The sequence below is a fragment of the Cherax quadricarinatus genome, chromosome 14 (genome assembly GCF_038502225.1).
Source record: "Cherax quadricarinatus isolate ZL_2023a chromosome 14, ASM3850222v1, whole genome shotgun sequence".
Classification (NCBI taxonomy): Eukaryota; Metazoa; Arthropoda; class Malacostraca; order Decapoda; family Parastacidae; genus Cherax; species Cherax quadricarinatus.
In genome coordinates, this window is record NC_091305.1 from 7401238 (window position 1) to 7417933 (window position 16696).

Consider the following 16696-nt stretch of genomic DNA (forward strand, 5'->3'; position numbering starts at 1 on the left):
TTGATGGAAAACTTATGGAATTATGCTCGCCCGAAGTTAGCGGTCTCGACAATGTTTATGCACCGGCGATTTTGCCCACTTTGAGCCCTATTTTCGGCCAATTCCAATGTACTAGTCGACAAAAATCATAACTATTTCTCTAGAACTCCATTTTTTCTATTGAATGAGTACAAGAAACCACCCATTTACTGATTTCAACTATCCAATACAGTGGTCAGAATTTAGCAATTTTGCCAATTTCACACAAATTTCAAAATATGCCAATTTCCAAATAGGGTCCAGAATAAACAAGAAAGACATTCCTGGCACTAAAATAACATTTCCTCTGTTCGTTAGTCACATCCCCAGGCCTCTCTTATATTTCTTTGGCTTTCTACTTTCAATTTTTATTCTTACAAAAAATAGAAGATTTACTGTTATGTAGACTGCTGCATTAGTGTAGAAATGGTATAAATAATATCAGCGCACTTGTGAAAGAATATTAGACTCACCAGTTGACTTGTATTGGACGCTTGGCATGATTTGTTTACTTTTGAACTTTGGTAAAAATCGAACATTTCTGCTACTTTGAGCTCAATTTCAAGGTACTTTTCATTGTAAAACCAGTCATCTCAATTTCTGTAACATGTCTTCCATTCTATAAAATGAGACCAAGAAAACTAGAATATAACAACAAATACCATAAGAAAATACAGTGCAAAGTCGCTGTTTTATTCCAAAAACACGGTCAAAGTTTTTCTTTTTCTCACTATGCACTGTGTGCTGCAGGATTTTTTTTATACTGCACACACTGACCACATAAACCCATTCTTTCATATGTATGCCTAACAGCTTTCTCCCACCAGATTTGAGGGCGCTAGAATTTAGGTGTACTAGTACGTCAAAAACCCTGGGTCGTAAGCCGTACTAGTATGGCTGAAACCCTCAAAGGGTTAAAGGAGGGGCTTGGGATACTGGCAGTTTGGAGGGATATGTTGTGTATGTTCATACGTATATGCTTCTAAACTGTTGTATTCTGAGCATCTCTGCAAAAACAGTGATTATGTATGAGTGAGGTGAAAGTGCTGAATGATGATGAAAGTATTTTCATTTTGGGAATTTCCTTTCTTTTTGGGTCACCCTGCTTCAGTGGAAGACAGCCGACTTGTTAAAAAAAAAAAGTACGTATGTTATATATATGCTGTAATTGTTTTTTGTTTGTTTATTTCATTATTTTGGTCTAGGGTTATGTACAATGAATACTTATAATATTACAATTGTTTCAGAGAGTAATACTCCTGAAAACATGGAAATAAATCACATTATTTGACTTTACTGGGTTAAATATACTTAGTGTGCTTTGTGGCAGAATTCCACTGTTAGTATTTTGAAATTGTAATAAATTTGGAAAAAATAAGTCAGCTTTATTCTCCACAGGGAAGTGGGAAAAAACTCTTCTTCCATAAGTCATGCGTGTCGAAAGACGTGACTAAAATGCCGGGAACAAGGGGCTAGTAACCCCTTCTGTATAAATTACTAAATTAAACCTTAAACTGTCCAAGCAGATCTATGTTCACATGCGTAGTGCTCCAAAAGTAGATCTATGTTTTTTTTACATATTTTCAAATATAACAAAAAAAAAAATGTAGATCAAAGTTTTTTTACACTTTTTCAAATATAAAAAAAGAAAAGAAGATCTACTTTTTTTACATACTTTCAAATGTTGAAAAAACATAGATCTACATTTGGACAGTTTAAGGGTTAAAAAAAATTACATTTTTCTTTTTAGATCACCCTGTCTCAGTGAGATACAGCTGGTTTGTCAAAAAAAAAAAGTCATCTTACTGTCAGTTTGCTGGAAGGGAAGCTGGTGATGAAACAACAGCCCCTGGTTTCATTGTTTACTTATGATAGTTAGGCATACTAGCATATTAGACATACAGTTATCACTTGAGTAGTTAACTGTATTACATAGTATATGATTAGATGGAAGAAGACTCAAAGAATTGTACTGAGGTCAAAAACATTGGCAGATGGCAGATTTGTGGGTACAAAAAATTGTGCATACAGGAGGGCCCCATTTACACAGCAGATTAGGTTCCGAGCTACGGCTGTACAGTGAAAATTGTTGTAAAGTAAATCATAGCCTTTTTTCACTTTCAAATACATACATATAAAAGCCTGATAACATGTTTACACTATCATATAATAAGTGAGCAATTTAGCTAGGCCTAAAAAATGCATATATGTTTAGCTTATAGTGAGTGGTGAATATATTTATTGTAGGAAGTCTAAATAAATGAAGAATGAGTATAATTGAAAACTGCTGCATTAGTGAACACTGTAAAGCAAAGGGCTGTAAAGTGGGGCCCTCCTGTGCTTAGTATATCAGACACATAGACAACATTTGTGTACAGTGGACCCTCTGTTTTCGTTGGCCTCTTATTTTGTGATTTTCGGTTATTGCCAACTTTTTTCGTCAAAATGTAATCTCTGTTTTCGTTAATTCCCTCTGGTTTCATCAGTCATACGGAACATGTCTGAGTGTCACACACACACAAAGCCTGCCACACATGTATTCTTAGTCAGTGTGGTGCTGTTTCTTGGCAAGTGAACATTAACATGCGAGGTCATACGAAACATTATGTAATAATCCACTGTTTTTTGCCCTTGTTTTTTGTGTTTGTCTGCTAAATAAGCCACCATGAGCCCAAAGAAAGCTCCTAGTGCCAGCCCTTTGCTAAAGAAGGCGAGAAACATGATAGAATTCAAGAAAAAAATCATAGCAAAGTACCAAAGTGGAGGAGGAAGAGAGAGGGGAGAATGTGCCTTCTTCAGTTATTCAGTGATTCTACGATTTGTACGATACTAAAGCAGAAGGAGTTGATAAAGGCTATAACAGTTTGGAAATAAAGCTGCAAATGATCCACTTAATATAACGCTAAACGGATCATCAGTCATAAGACTTGCAGAGGGAAAATTCCTAGGTATCCACCTTGACAGTAAACTTAAGTTCCAGACACATATACAACAAATCACCAAGAAAATCTCTGAGACTGTAGGCATACTATCAAAGATACGGTACTATGTTCCACAATCAGCTCTCCTGGCACTGTACCATTCACTCATATACCCTTATCTCACACATGGAATTTGTGCAAGGGGATCAACAACATTAAATCACCTAAGACCTCTAATAACCCAGCAAAAGGCAGCAGTCAGAATGATAACAAATTCCCACTCTCGCCAGCATACTCTACCAATTTTCAAAAGTCTAAATCTGCTCACCATTAAGTACATCCATAGTTATTCATGTGCCTACTACATACACAGAACAATACATGCAAATATAAACCCTCCACTCAAACCTCTCCTTACCAACCTTAACAGGACACATGATCATAACACAAGACACAGATCTCTTTTTGATGTACCTCGTGTCCATATCACACTGTGCAAAAACTCTATGCACACAAAGGGCCCCAAAATATGGAATTCATTACCAGAAGATACTGAAGTAACCCAGTCAAAAAATCAATTTAAGACTCTTCTCAAAAGCCACTTAATCACCCTAGACTAAATGCTAAATACTCAGTACTCACATACTCAATTATGTATTCCCATATCACAATTTCAACAATTACTTTTGAACCTTTTATCCATTGTTGACAGGAATATAACTGAATCACTGTTTTCACAAAAAGCATTTTTCAATATATGAATATATCTTTTGTCTTATATAAATTAGATTCACTTATAATTAATAATCTACTGTACAACTATGATATAATTAATATTCTACTGTACAACTATGATATAATTCTTAGTGTTAAGTAGTTAGTAAGCCAATAATGTTAAGTTGGCCCATAATGCCTAGGCATAATAGAGGCTCTCTTTGCATTGCAACCCATTATAAATATATAATCTCAATGTACTATTTGCAAAGACATAAATAAATAAATAATTAGCATTAACAGTGTAGCAAGTAAGCTAAGCGATTAAGCGATAGAAAAAGGAAGACACAAAACTAACTTCTCCAATGTTGTTGGAGGTATATAGGGCCACTGACAGGATATGCCACCCTGCATATCTTCCACCACCCTAAACCAATGCCAGCATCTCCAAGGTAAGTGTAAATATTTCTTATTTATAAATTAAAGTGTAAATATTTTTTATTTATAAATTAAAGTGTAAATATTTCTTATTTATAAATTAAAGTGTAAATATTTCTTATTTATAAATTAAAGTGTAAATATTTCTCATTTATAAATTAAAGTGTAAATATTTCATATTTATAAATTAAAGTGTAAATATTGTTTCAGTGTGACTAATGGCGGTGGCCTCTGCTGCCGCCACCACCACCGCTATATGTACGGCTTATGCTGTCAGTGGCCCTCATAAATCTAACACCACCACCATCACCATTCGTCACGTACGTAATGACATATTTTAGACATTCTAGAGCATATATGTTTCTATGTTATTAATATTGTTTAATATGTCATATTAGATGAATTGTGATAGATAAATAAGTTGTAGATTTGATATTACCATCATATTGAAACATTTTGTCCTGTCTCCATACAATAAACGCACCTCTCTCTCCCCTCCTTACCATTTTCCATACGCCAGCAAGAGTCTTCAATAAAGGTAAAAGTGATTTAAATGTTCATTTACCCATTTCATTAGTGCTTTACATTTATTTCTCATTGTTTTATGTAAGTAAAACTATACTATTTATTCTCTAAAAAATGTATTTTTTGTTAATACTTTTGGGTGTCTAGAATGGATTAATTGGATTTATGTTATTTCTTATGGGGAAAATTATTTCGGTATTCATGATTTTCGAGTTTCGTCTGGAATGGATTAACCAAGAGAACCAAGGGTCCACTGTACTAGTATGTCAGACATAGTTTAAGGATTAAGGGATATAAAATCCCAGATGCCAACTACATACTTTTATGAAACAAGGTCAACACTCACAGGTTTTGACAAGACAACCAAGACTCAATATCACGATGTGGTTAAATATATGGTATACACTGACGAATGAGAAAAAAATTAAAAAGAATAATAGTAGATCAGCTGTCTAAGGACTAAGGAAGTACTACAGGAAAATGGGATTAACAGCAACTATCAAATACCTAAAGCCAATACGGTACAGTAACTGAAAAAGTGTTACTTAGAGCTGTCTAATATTGTGACTTCAATCATCACAAATCAGTTTTAAGATGGAACATTTTTATAAAGTCATAAGGAGGATAATGCATTATAGGAACATTCCTCACTTGTACAAAGCTGTCCTTCAAGAACACCAAGTGTCAGCAGTCATTAGAACAGGTGACCAGTCAAACTTTCTTTTTGTATCAGAAGGCAATAACTTTATGACAAAATCTGAAACATTTTACCCAACTGCAAACACAAATCTAAATTAAAACTAAGTATTCTACAAAGTTAAGTTCAAGCTAAAGAAATGGAGAATTTACAAAAACCGCAAGAACTAGAAAGCCCAGTAAAACATTTAATACTGAAAAGGTAAACACATTCACAAGGTGATCTGTTCTAATTTTATGAATATATTAACACATGAATAAGACTGTTAAAATTTTACTTGAGATATCTAGGGAAACATTCAACTGTTAGATGCTTAAGATGCAGAAGAGGTAAACATGATGCCACTGCTGTGCATAATGGTGGCTGAAATAAGAAAAATGGTAGAAAGTCGACACTAGTAATGGTCAGATGGGTGTTACAGAAACTTCCAATGATGATCAGGGACATAGCTTGGTAAATTAGATATAAAGAAAAGGCTGGCCCAGAGAATGTGTGTGTGGATACAATGGTTTAAGAACAATACACAATGGAGACACTTTCAATGAGAACTATTCTATCCTCACAAAGCTATTAGTTAGAGATTTTAATGAAGGTAGAATAGAGTGAATATGTGAGGCAGAAGATGCTCCACAGAGTCTTCGTGTCCCACAGACTCATTCCACTCAGCAATTGTTAGAACCAAGGAATTATTATTACATGTTCGGTGCTGTGTAACATTTACATATTATAATTAACACATTACTTTAGAAACCTTTACACAGTATTACTGTCCTGTTCATAATTACTGCACAAATTGAATTATGAATAATAATATACAAACCTAGAGCTGTTTAACAATGCACAAAGTAACACACATAGTTCAACCACATTGCTCACTCAATTTTCGTGGAGTGGAGGAGGGAACATGGCAATCTGAGTGAAAGAAGCACCCAAGTTGACTCTTGCTAATGTGTAGCATAAAGTGATATTTAGGTTAATACCTGGTTGATTCATTCAGGCCAATATCAGGGTGAGGAATATATAGTGGTTGACCCAGTTAGGTTAATTGGGTCATTTAGGTTAATGTAACTGTGGGGCAGAAGTTGCTCCATAGAGCCCTTATGTCCTACAGGTTCATTCACGAACTAAAATGTGTTGGAGTAACAAATTGTAATTTAACTTAAGGGGCATGCAAGTTTCCCCATCTTCTAATAACATGTTCATTTTTCCACTATTATCTACCTTGTCCATAATTATTATCACATTTGCTTTGTCTGTTTCGTAAGGTAAAGTCTAGGATCTTTCCTTAATTTATGGTATAACTTAACAAATCTTTGAGGACAATTGTCCTCAAAGATTTGTTAAGTTAGTAAGTAATTATGGACAAGGTAGATTATAGTGAAAAAATGAACATCTTATTAGAAGACAGGGGAACTTATGTGCCTCTTAAAGGGAAGTGTGCCAACTACTCTGTACTGCACTGAAACACTTGAGACGAATTTCAGTACTTTCACTTAAGTATAAGTTAGTAACTGTACATAATGCCAAATGTGTTGGGGCAGGTATGTGAGGTTAGAGAATTTAGAAGCCACACATACAAACATATACCGGTTACCTTAAAGTATTATTGGCCAAGTTGGCTGAGATATCACTTATTCAGAATAGTTTCTGGGTGAGAGTGCAGACACGTAGCGTAGCGTGTGGGATATAACATTCATTCAAGCCATTACCTGAGTGAGAAATAAGCAATAAAGGATCATTGCTGGCACGTAGCGTAATGTGTGCGATTTAATATTCATTCAGGGTGAGACCCGATTGAGAGATATGCAGTATTATAATATTAATAGCCTCATGATGGCAGAAAATTGGTACTGGAGTAAAAGATATGGCTACAAAAGAGCCTTAGGAAAGCTTAATAATTCTTGAACATTAGTAGAAAGCAAAAAGAAAATACCCCAAACTATAGAAGAATTACACAATATTAAAAGCCTTATGAAGATAGATGTCTAACAGCGACTTGGATTCACAATTCAAGTGGGGAAAACTGAAGACAATACATAAAGGAACTAACACAGAATTCAAACTGACCTTTGGATATGCCATCAATTAAATATTTAGACTAATACAAGTTATTCGACAAGATCTGAAGAAGACTGAAGAGGATATGGAAAATTAAAGATTTAATTAAGCGACAATGTTACGTTCCTCATCCCTAGGAATGTGTGCAAAATAAATGACACATTTTCACATGGGATGAAAAAAGCACAGTATGACCATAAGTTTAGTGTAGTTTTGGAATTACAAGAAAACATCTTACTTATATTTCCCTGTTTTATGCCAAGATACATCCAAGGCACAATGCTGATAAACGACTCACACCAGATAGTGCAGGCAATGGCATCAACAATAACCAAATACAAACAACCAGAATATATAATTATGGTGGTCCCTATGAGAGCAAAACATGGAAATGCTGTTCATCACTCAGAGTAAACTGTCAGGTTGTCTTGATTAACCAATATTTGATTAACTGTCCTGTTCACCACAGAGCATATTGCCTTCATTTTTTTTATTACAGTAATTCCTTCAGTGTCCTAACATGCTTACTCTGTCCTCCTCTCAGGAAGTCCCCTGTTTAATGTGGTTCTCTATGCTTTCTTAATTTGCACTGGTATGCTACACTGACTGTGGCTTTCTCTTCTTGCCTTTGTCATTCAGTCACTATTACTTCCCACTACACTGTACCATCTGTCTCATCCTTGTCATGAAATGCTTAATGATCAAATTGGGTTTATTGCTTTCCATGAAAATAATAATAATACTAAGAAGAAGAAGAAGAAGAAGAAGAAACAATAATAAATAATAATACATAATAATTAATAATAAAGAATAATAATAAGAATAATTAATAATAAAAGAATAATAATAATAATAATAATAATAATAATAATAATAAATTTTAATTTCAGATCTTCCCAGGCAGTCTTAAAGGAGCCAGGATCAACCTAGTGTAGAAAAGGTAAAAATCCATATTATATAAACATTTACAAATCAATATTAATTCTACCACCGTTAGTAAAAATATCTGAAAGTCATCTATAAGCAACTACTATATATTCATACATAACTAAGCAAATTATATTCAACTCTTGCCAGTATGGACTCAGAATAAAAAAAGGCCAATTAAGAATAATTAGTAATCATGTATACCATATAGAATATACACAAATAACCCGCACATAGAAGAGAGGATCTTACGACGACGTTTCGGTCTGACTTGGACCATTTACAAAGTCACACTAAGGAGAAGTAGAGCAGGACAGGTATATATAAGCAGGAAGAGGAGGAGGTGGTGGTGGTGGTGGTGGTGGTGGCGGTGGTGGCGGTGGTGGCGGTGGCGGTGGCAGTGGTGGTGGCAGTGGTGGTGGCAGCAGCGGCAGTGGTGGCGGTGGTGGCGGTGGTGGCGGTGGTGGTGGCGGAGGAGGAGATGGAAGGAAGTCGTAATGGGGAATTAAGGAGGAGGAGCCAGTCAAATACATAGAAAGGGGAGCACTGCAAGGGAGCTAGGTGCCCACAGAGGGAGAGCAAGTACACAGAGGTGGGGGGAAGGGGAAATATCCTCACCCAATGGCATGAGTTGAAACATTCTGTACATTGTTTATACCTAAGGACAGAATATTCATTTTTATTTTTTGAATGCAAATGATTTGTACATCAGTCACCTTTCAAGTAACAACACTACTAGCTAAGAAAGGTGTCTAATTTGTAAATATAATTCAATGCACTTACAAACATGCAACACAACAATGAATAGGGGCTACACAAACATGCCCTAACCAAATTATAAAAAGAAAAACAAGAGACTCACAGTTTTCAAAGATTTCATATACAAACATAGATCAGTTATCTCAAAAAAAGATTAGAGCTAAGTGATATTACATATGACAAAACAGTCCGGGTCTCTCTAACAGAAATGTCATTCCAGTATGGAAAACAGAGTAGGAAAGCAAGGTGGAGAACTAGTAATGTTGATAAAAGACAAACTACACACTACAGAAATTAAAATCCAAAACACTTAACCCTTTCAGGGTAGACAGGCCCTCTCAGAAACTTCTCAGGGTCGCCCAAATTTCAAAAAAAAAAAAAAAAAAATTATTTTTTTATGAAAAGATAGAGAATCTTTTCCCAATCATAATGACACCAAAAGTATGGAATTTGATGGTAAACTTACGGAACTATGCTCTTGTGAAGTTAGTGGTCTCGATGATGTTTACGCATCGGCGATTTTGCCCACTTTGAGCCCTATTTTCGGCCAATTCCACTGTACTAGTCGATAAAAATCATGAATATATCGCTAGAACTCCATTTTCTATAGAATGAGTGCAAGAAACCACCCATTTACCGATTTCAACTATCCAATACAGTGGTCAGAATTTAGCAATTTTGCCAATTTCACACAAATTTCAAAAGATGCCAATTTCCAAATAGTGTCCAGAATAAACAAGAAAGACATTCCTGGCACTAAATTGACATTTCCTCTGTTCATAAGTCATGTCCCAATGCCCCACTTACTTCTTTTGCTTTCCACTTTGAATTTTTATTCTCACAAAAAATAGAAGATTTACTGTTATGCAGACTACTGCATTAGTGTAAAAAATGGTATAAATAATATCGGTGCACTTGTGAAAGAATATCAGACTCACCAGTTGACGTGTATTGGACGCTTAGCATGATTTGTTTACTTTTGAACTTTGGTAAAAATCGAACATTTCTGCTACTTTGAGCTCAATTTCAAGGTACTTTTCATTGTAAAATCAGTCAAAATCATCTCAATTTCTGTAATATGTCTTCCATTCTATAGAATGAGATCAGGAAAACTAGAATACAACAATAAATACCATACAAAAATACAGTGCAAAGTCACTGTTTTAATCCAAAAACAGGGTCAAAGTTTTTTTTTTTCTCATTACGCACTGTGTGCTGCAGGATTTTTTTTATACTGTGCACACTGACCACATAGACCCATTCTTTCATATGTAGGGCTACCAGCTTTCTCTCACTAGATTTGAGGGCGCTAGAATTTAGGCGTACTAGTACGTCAAAAACCCTGGTGCGTTAGCCATACTAGTATGGCTGAAACCCTGAAAGGGTTAAAAATGTCAAAATAATTTTGATAAAAATATCAAGCAAAGATTAAAATTTCAAAATGTTAATGAATATATAACTAAACAAATTTAATGCAAGTTCAGCCATATGGCTGAACTAACCTTTCAGTTTATATTTTCTTTGAATAAAAAACACCATCTTTCAGCAACTGCACAAAATAAAGATTACTTTGCACAGAATTTAAGTTAAACTGTAATCATTTTGGCCAATATAATTAACAATGACAATGCCAGAGATTATGAAAGATTACAAAATGGTGATTTTTGTACACCTGTATGTAGACAACAAACCCTATAGACAAGCTCCAAAAACACTGAAGAGAGATTATGTATCATTACACATTCATACCGAATTTAAAGTGTAGGTCCGATATATTTTAAAGACACTGACTATCTGAGCTAATGACTGTTTGAACTATCATAGCTCTCCCCTACCCCTCTCTTAATAACACCAATTTTTGTTTTGAAGTAGTATTATTAAACAGGAACTAACAGCTTGTAAACAAGGAATGAAAATAATAAATGCATTATTATTCTACAAATAAAATGAATAATGGGGTGTTATTGTAGAGCATACAGATGAAGGAAGACAGGAGAGCAAGTACCTGCATGTACACAGAAAAGGCAGACAAAAAGAGATCCCATGATCCATAGCCCATGGTCCCTACAGTGTAGCTACATCTAATTCTCTAGGTAGGTGAGCATGGCACAGGATAAAAAATACTATTTGGTTAGAGTTAGACAGTGATCATACAGTGAATAGGGGCTTGTAATTTTTTTTGCTAAAAAAATAAATTTTAAATGACTGTTTAATTCACATAAAAACACATAAATATTGTGGGTATCACACTATTCTGTGCCCTTTGTTAACCCTGTTGCATCAGAGGTTTTTTTACGACATATTTTATTCTATCCTGCCAAAAGTATCATCCTAACTCACAGCCTAACCTATCTTTTTGTAACTTTCTGCCTTATTCACTGCCAATCTTGCCTTTGCCTCATAATGATGAAGTTTTATATAGCTTTAACCTTCCCAGAGCCCTGTTCCACATACATATGTGTAAAAGCCCAAATATATTTAACCAAAGCATCCTCATACGACCTAGTCCTTTATCTGTTATTGGTTTTATGCTGCTCAAAAAACAAGAATTTTAGAAGCTAGACACATCTCTCTTAGTCATTTTTTTTTACTAATGAGCTTATCATGGTTTAGAGATAAAGGAACACACTAGAAATTTACGACAATGAGCCTCTGCACTTTAAAAATCCTGTGGTTTGGTGATGAGCAATTTCAAGTTTACAGTTAAGATTCTGAATCTAACAACTTAGAGAGAAATGTCAAGTTGCTGTTTTACTAATCACAGTTGAAGGAGTTAGAAGCTTTAGTGCCACAGGAACAAATTCAGGATCTAAGGAAAAGCGATGTATTGTGCAGGAGTCACTCACCTCATCCAAGAAAATCTAGAAAGTAGCAAGGAGTTAGAGAGTAAATTTATGTAAGAGCAACTAGTACTAATTTTATATTGATCAGTAGCTCGAGGTAGCTAAAGAAGAGAGCCTGGGACTTAAATGGAAAACTGATAGCTGGAGGAGTGTTAACACCTGAGCAAATATTTTTGATATTTTGACAAGTACTATACTTGTTGTATTGTATTTTATTTTCTAAGCCATGTAGAGTAAATAATTACTAATTTATAAGGTTCTCACCTGTATGAATACCTATTCGTAATTACAGGAGCAGAGCTATTCTCATTAAAGTAGCATCTTCAGAGTTTTGTCTATAATAAAAAGAAAAATTCCAGTGGTTGTAGAATATACTACAGTACCTCCTCTTGGATCTCATTTCAGCAGTGTACTACTACTTGCAAAAAAAAAAAAAAGAAAAATACTTTAAAGAATCATAGCCCTAATTCTTTTTTTAGTTTAAAATTATGGTCATTTGCTCCTTGCTGATGTAAAACATTTACCTGTTTTCTTGTACAGTCATTATCAATGCTTTTTTTCTACCTCCCCAGTTCATCTCTCAGCTCTAGGATGCATTTTCTACAAAGTCTTTGCCATTTTCCTAATATATCTGCTTTCTTTTTTTTTATCTTTTCACATATTTTTGAAATCTGCCAACATATTAGTTTACATTATCTTCCAGTGATAACTTGCTGTATAACATTACCCCAGGATCCCCCTTCTCTGTATCAAATTTTTTATTATTGTGCCACACAATCTATATTCTTCATAACTTATGCTTTGGTTTTCTCCCCTTTTCATTAAGAGGTGCTTTTCAACAATACGTTCCATCATCAAATCATCAAACAAACAAGCTCATCCTTTCTAAGATGTCTCATAAGGATTTACAATCTTTTTATTTCTTATTTTCCCATAGAATATTGTAATCAACCATAAAGATGCCTTCTAATAAATACTTTACATATATGTATACAGTATTAACCCTTTCACTGTTGCAACCAAAAAATTTCTTCCAAAATGGTAGAGAATTTTTTTCTGAAGGTAATGACACCAAAATGTGAAATCTGATGCAAAACTTAGGGAATTATGCAGGTGTAAATTTGTTGATCTGGGTGCAATTTATGCAATGACAATTTTGCCCACTTTGAAAGCTATTTTAAACCAATTCCAATGCTATTTTGCTGGTATGCCTTCCATTCTGCCAACTGAAGATAAGAAACAGCCTGTTTAACTGTCTGAAGTACCCTATAATGTGCATAGAAATTGGTAATTTGGCCAACTTCACACAAAATTAAAAAATTCCAATTTAAAAACAGGGTTCAAAATAAACACTGTAGGCATTCCAGCCACTAAAACATTTCATATGCTCATTAATCAGATCCCCAGACATCTATAAAACACTTGCCTTTTGTTTTGAATCTATCACTGCACAGAAAAAAATCAATGTTTTTACTCTATTTCTTGGATAAAATAATAAAGAGTGATTGGTCGTGGCTTAGGCCATTATAATAATCGAAACAAACCTAGTGAAAACCTGTAAAAAAGACTGAGGGGGGCTAGGGGAAGCCCTACCCTCTGCCAGAAAATTGCCAACAATTTAATATTCTGCCAGTTTGAGCACCATTTCAGGCTACTTTCGGTCTGAAACTGATCAAAATCATCTCTATCACTAGTAAGGCTTCCATTCTACCAAAAAAAAAAAAAAACTCCAGATAACACCCAAAAGTCGCCTTTTTAGACCAAACACAAGGTCAGAAGTTTGCCATTCCCATCATGCACTGTGTGGTGCAGGATTTTCCTTTTATACTGTATACACTCACCACACAGACCCATTCCCTTACATCTATGCCAAAATTTACCTCTTGCAACATATTTGAAGGAGTTATAATTTTTGTTAACACATCGGCCGTTTTTCACCAAGGCAGGGTAACCCGGAAAAGAAGAAACACTTTTATCATCATTCACTCCATCACTATCTTGCCAGAGGCATGCCTACACTACAGTTATTTGAAAGGGTTGTGCTTAAAATGTAGATGGACGTGAGCATCACTGGAGTAGATCTAAGTAAGACACAGTGAAAGGGTTGAAAACATTACTAAGTAATGATCCATGTGAAACCCCCTCTCATGCTATTTCTCATGGAGATATTTTCTCTTATGTAAGAATTTTTCTTTTATGTAAAAACAAAATCATCAATATCACTGAAGTAGTCTGAAGGTACAAAAGTAGTTTTTCTTGTAAAATTTTATCAAATAATTTTATGGAAAGCCAAGTACAGTGGACCCCCGGTTCGCAATGCCATCGGTATCCAATAAATCCAGTATTCGATGCATTGTATCGCAAAAATTTTGCCTCGCTTCCCATTACAAAACCCGGTATATGCGATTCGTCCGAGACGTGTCCACGTGTGGCCTGAACTGCCCCGTGTGTGCCAGTGTTTATAAGCCAGCCAGTGTGCTCGCATCTAAGGATACATTCGGTACATTCCATATTATCATAGTGTTTTTGGTGCTTGTTACTGCAAAATAAGTCATCATGGGCCCCAAGAAAGCTTCTAGTGCCAACCCTTTGAGACCAAGGGTGCTAATGACTACTGAAATGAAGAAAGAGATAATTGCAAAATACGAAAGTGGAGTGCGTGTGTCGGAGCTGGCCAAGTTGTATACAAAACCCCAATCAATCATCTCTACTATAGTGACCAGGAAAACGGCAATCAAGGAAGCTGTTCTTGCAAAAGGTGCAACTGTGATTACGAAACAGCGACCTCAAGTGTTAGAAAATGTTGAGAGACTGTTATTGGTGTGGATAAATGAAAAACAGATAGCAGGAGATAGCATCTCTCAAGCGATCATTTGTGAAAAGGCTAGGCAGTTGCATGACGATTTGGTAAAGAAATTGCCTGCAACTAGTGGTGATGTGAGTGAATTTAAGGCCAGCAAAGGTTGGTTTGAAAGATTTAAGAATCGTAGTGGCATACATAGTGTGATTAGGCATGGTGAGGCTGCCAGCTCGGACCAAAAAGCAGCTGAAAAATATGTGAAGGAATTCAAGGAGTACATAGACAGTGAAGACTTGAAACCTGAACAAGTGTTTAATTGCGACGAAACAGGCCTGTTTTGGAAGAAAATGCCAAGCAGGACCTACATTACTCAGGAGGAAAAGGCACTCCCAGGACATAAGACTATGAAAGACAGGCTTACTCTTCTGATGTGTGCCAATGCTAATGGTGATTGCAAAGTGAAGCCTTTATTAGTGTATCACTCAAAAACTCCCAGAGCATTCAGGCAAAAGAATATCCTCAAGGCTAATTTGTGTGTGCTGTGGAGGGCAAACACTAAGGCATGGGTCACTAGGGACTTTTTCGATGACTGGTTACACCATGCATTTGCCCCCAGTGTGAAAAATTACCTAATTGAAAAGAAATTAGACCTTAAGTGCCTCCTGGTATTAGACAATGTCCCTGGTCATCCTACAGACTTGGCAGAGCGACTTTCTGGGGACATGAGCTTCATTAAGGTTAAGTTTTTGCCTCCTAATACCACTCCTCTCCTGCAGCCCATGGACCAGCAGGTCATTTCCAACTTTAAGAAACTGTACACAAAAGCTATGTTTGAAAGGTGCTTTGAAGTGACCACAGACACTCTATTGACTCTAAAGGAGTTTTGGAAGGATCACTTTAATATCCTCAATTGTGTAAACCTTATAGGTAAGGCTTGGGAGGAAGTGACTAAGAGGACCTTGAACTCTGCCTGGAAAAAACTGTGGCCAGAATGTGTAGACAAAAGGGATTTCGAAGGGTTTGAGGCTAACCCTGGGAATCCTATGCCAGTCAAGGAATCCACTGTGGCATTGGGGAAGTCCTTGGGGTTGGAGGTTAGTGGGGAGGATGTGGAAGAGTTGGTGGAGGAGGATGATGACGAACTAACCACTGATGAGCTGCTAGATCATCTTCAACAGCAAGAGGCCAGACCTGAGGAAACTGCTTTGGAGGAGGGGATGGAGAAATTTAAGAAGTTGCCTACTTCAAAGATTAAGGAAATGTGTGCAAAGTGGCTTGACATGCAAAGCTTTTTTGATGAAAATCACCCTCACACAGCTACTGCATGCCGTGTTGGCAACCTGTACAATGACAATGTTGTGAAGCACTTTAGGAAAGTCATACAGGAACGAGAGGTACAGGCCTCTATGGACAGATATGTTGTGTGACAGAAGCCCAGTGACTCTCAAGTTGGTCCTAGTGGCATTAAAAGAAGAAGGGAAGTAGCCCCGGAAAAGGACTTGCTACCTCAAGTCCTACTGGAAGGGGATTCCCCTTCTAAACAATAGGTTCAACACTCTCCCCTCCTCCCATCCCATCAATCATCACCAGATCTTCATGTATTCCATTGTTAGTAGAGTACATACTACAAACTGTGCATGTCTTCTTCAGTTTGTGTGCATTAAACTTAATATTTCATGTGGTAAAAGTTTTTTTTTTTCATACTTTTGGGTGTCTTGCACGGATTAATTTGATTTCCATTATTTCTTATGGGGAAAATTGATTCGCTTTCCAATAATTTTGGTTAATGATGAGCTCTCAGGAACGGATTAATATCGCAAACTGGGGATCCACTGTACATGGAATTTGCATTCATGTTCCTTTCTTGTGTGATTTCTGTGACTATCATAGCCTAAAAAATCATATTCAGATGTTTTAGCCATTTTTGCTCTGATGGTCTTTTTTCAGTGGATTTGAAATAATACTTGTCAGTGAAACAGGCAAGACCATTTAAATA

At 35.9% G+C, this 16696-nt stretch overlaps 1 protein-coding gene across 22 annotated transcripts in view; it reads right to left on the reverse strand.

Moving 5' to 3' along the window:
* The window catches only part of sei (seizure), a 668222-nt gene that overhangs the window by 167659 nt on the left and 483867 nt on the right, over positions 1–16696 (reverse strand). Inside the window, exons 14-15 of one of the 22 annotated variants that reach the window (XR_011391993.1) lie at positions 11904–11918; positions 6908–7022 (exon numbers count right to left, since the gene is read on the reverse strand). The exons of 20 other annotated variants lie outside the window; for them this stretch is intronic. The gene's annotated coding sequence lies outside the window, so the exon portion shown is untranslated. The remainder of the gene's footprint in view (positions 1–6907; positions 7023–11903; positions 11919–16696) is intronic. One more of the 22 variants, XR_011391994.1, reaches the window with a different exon arrangement.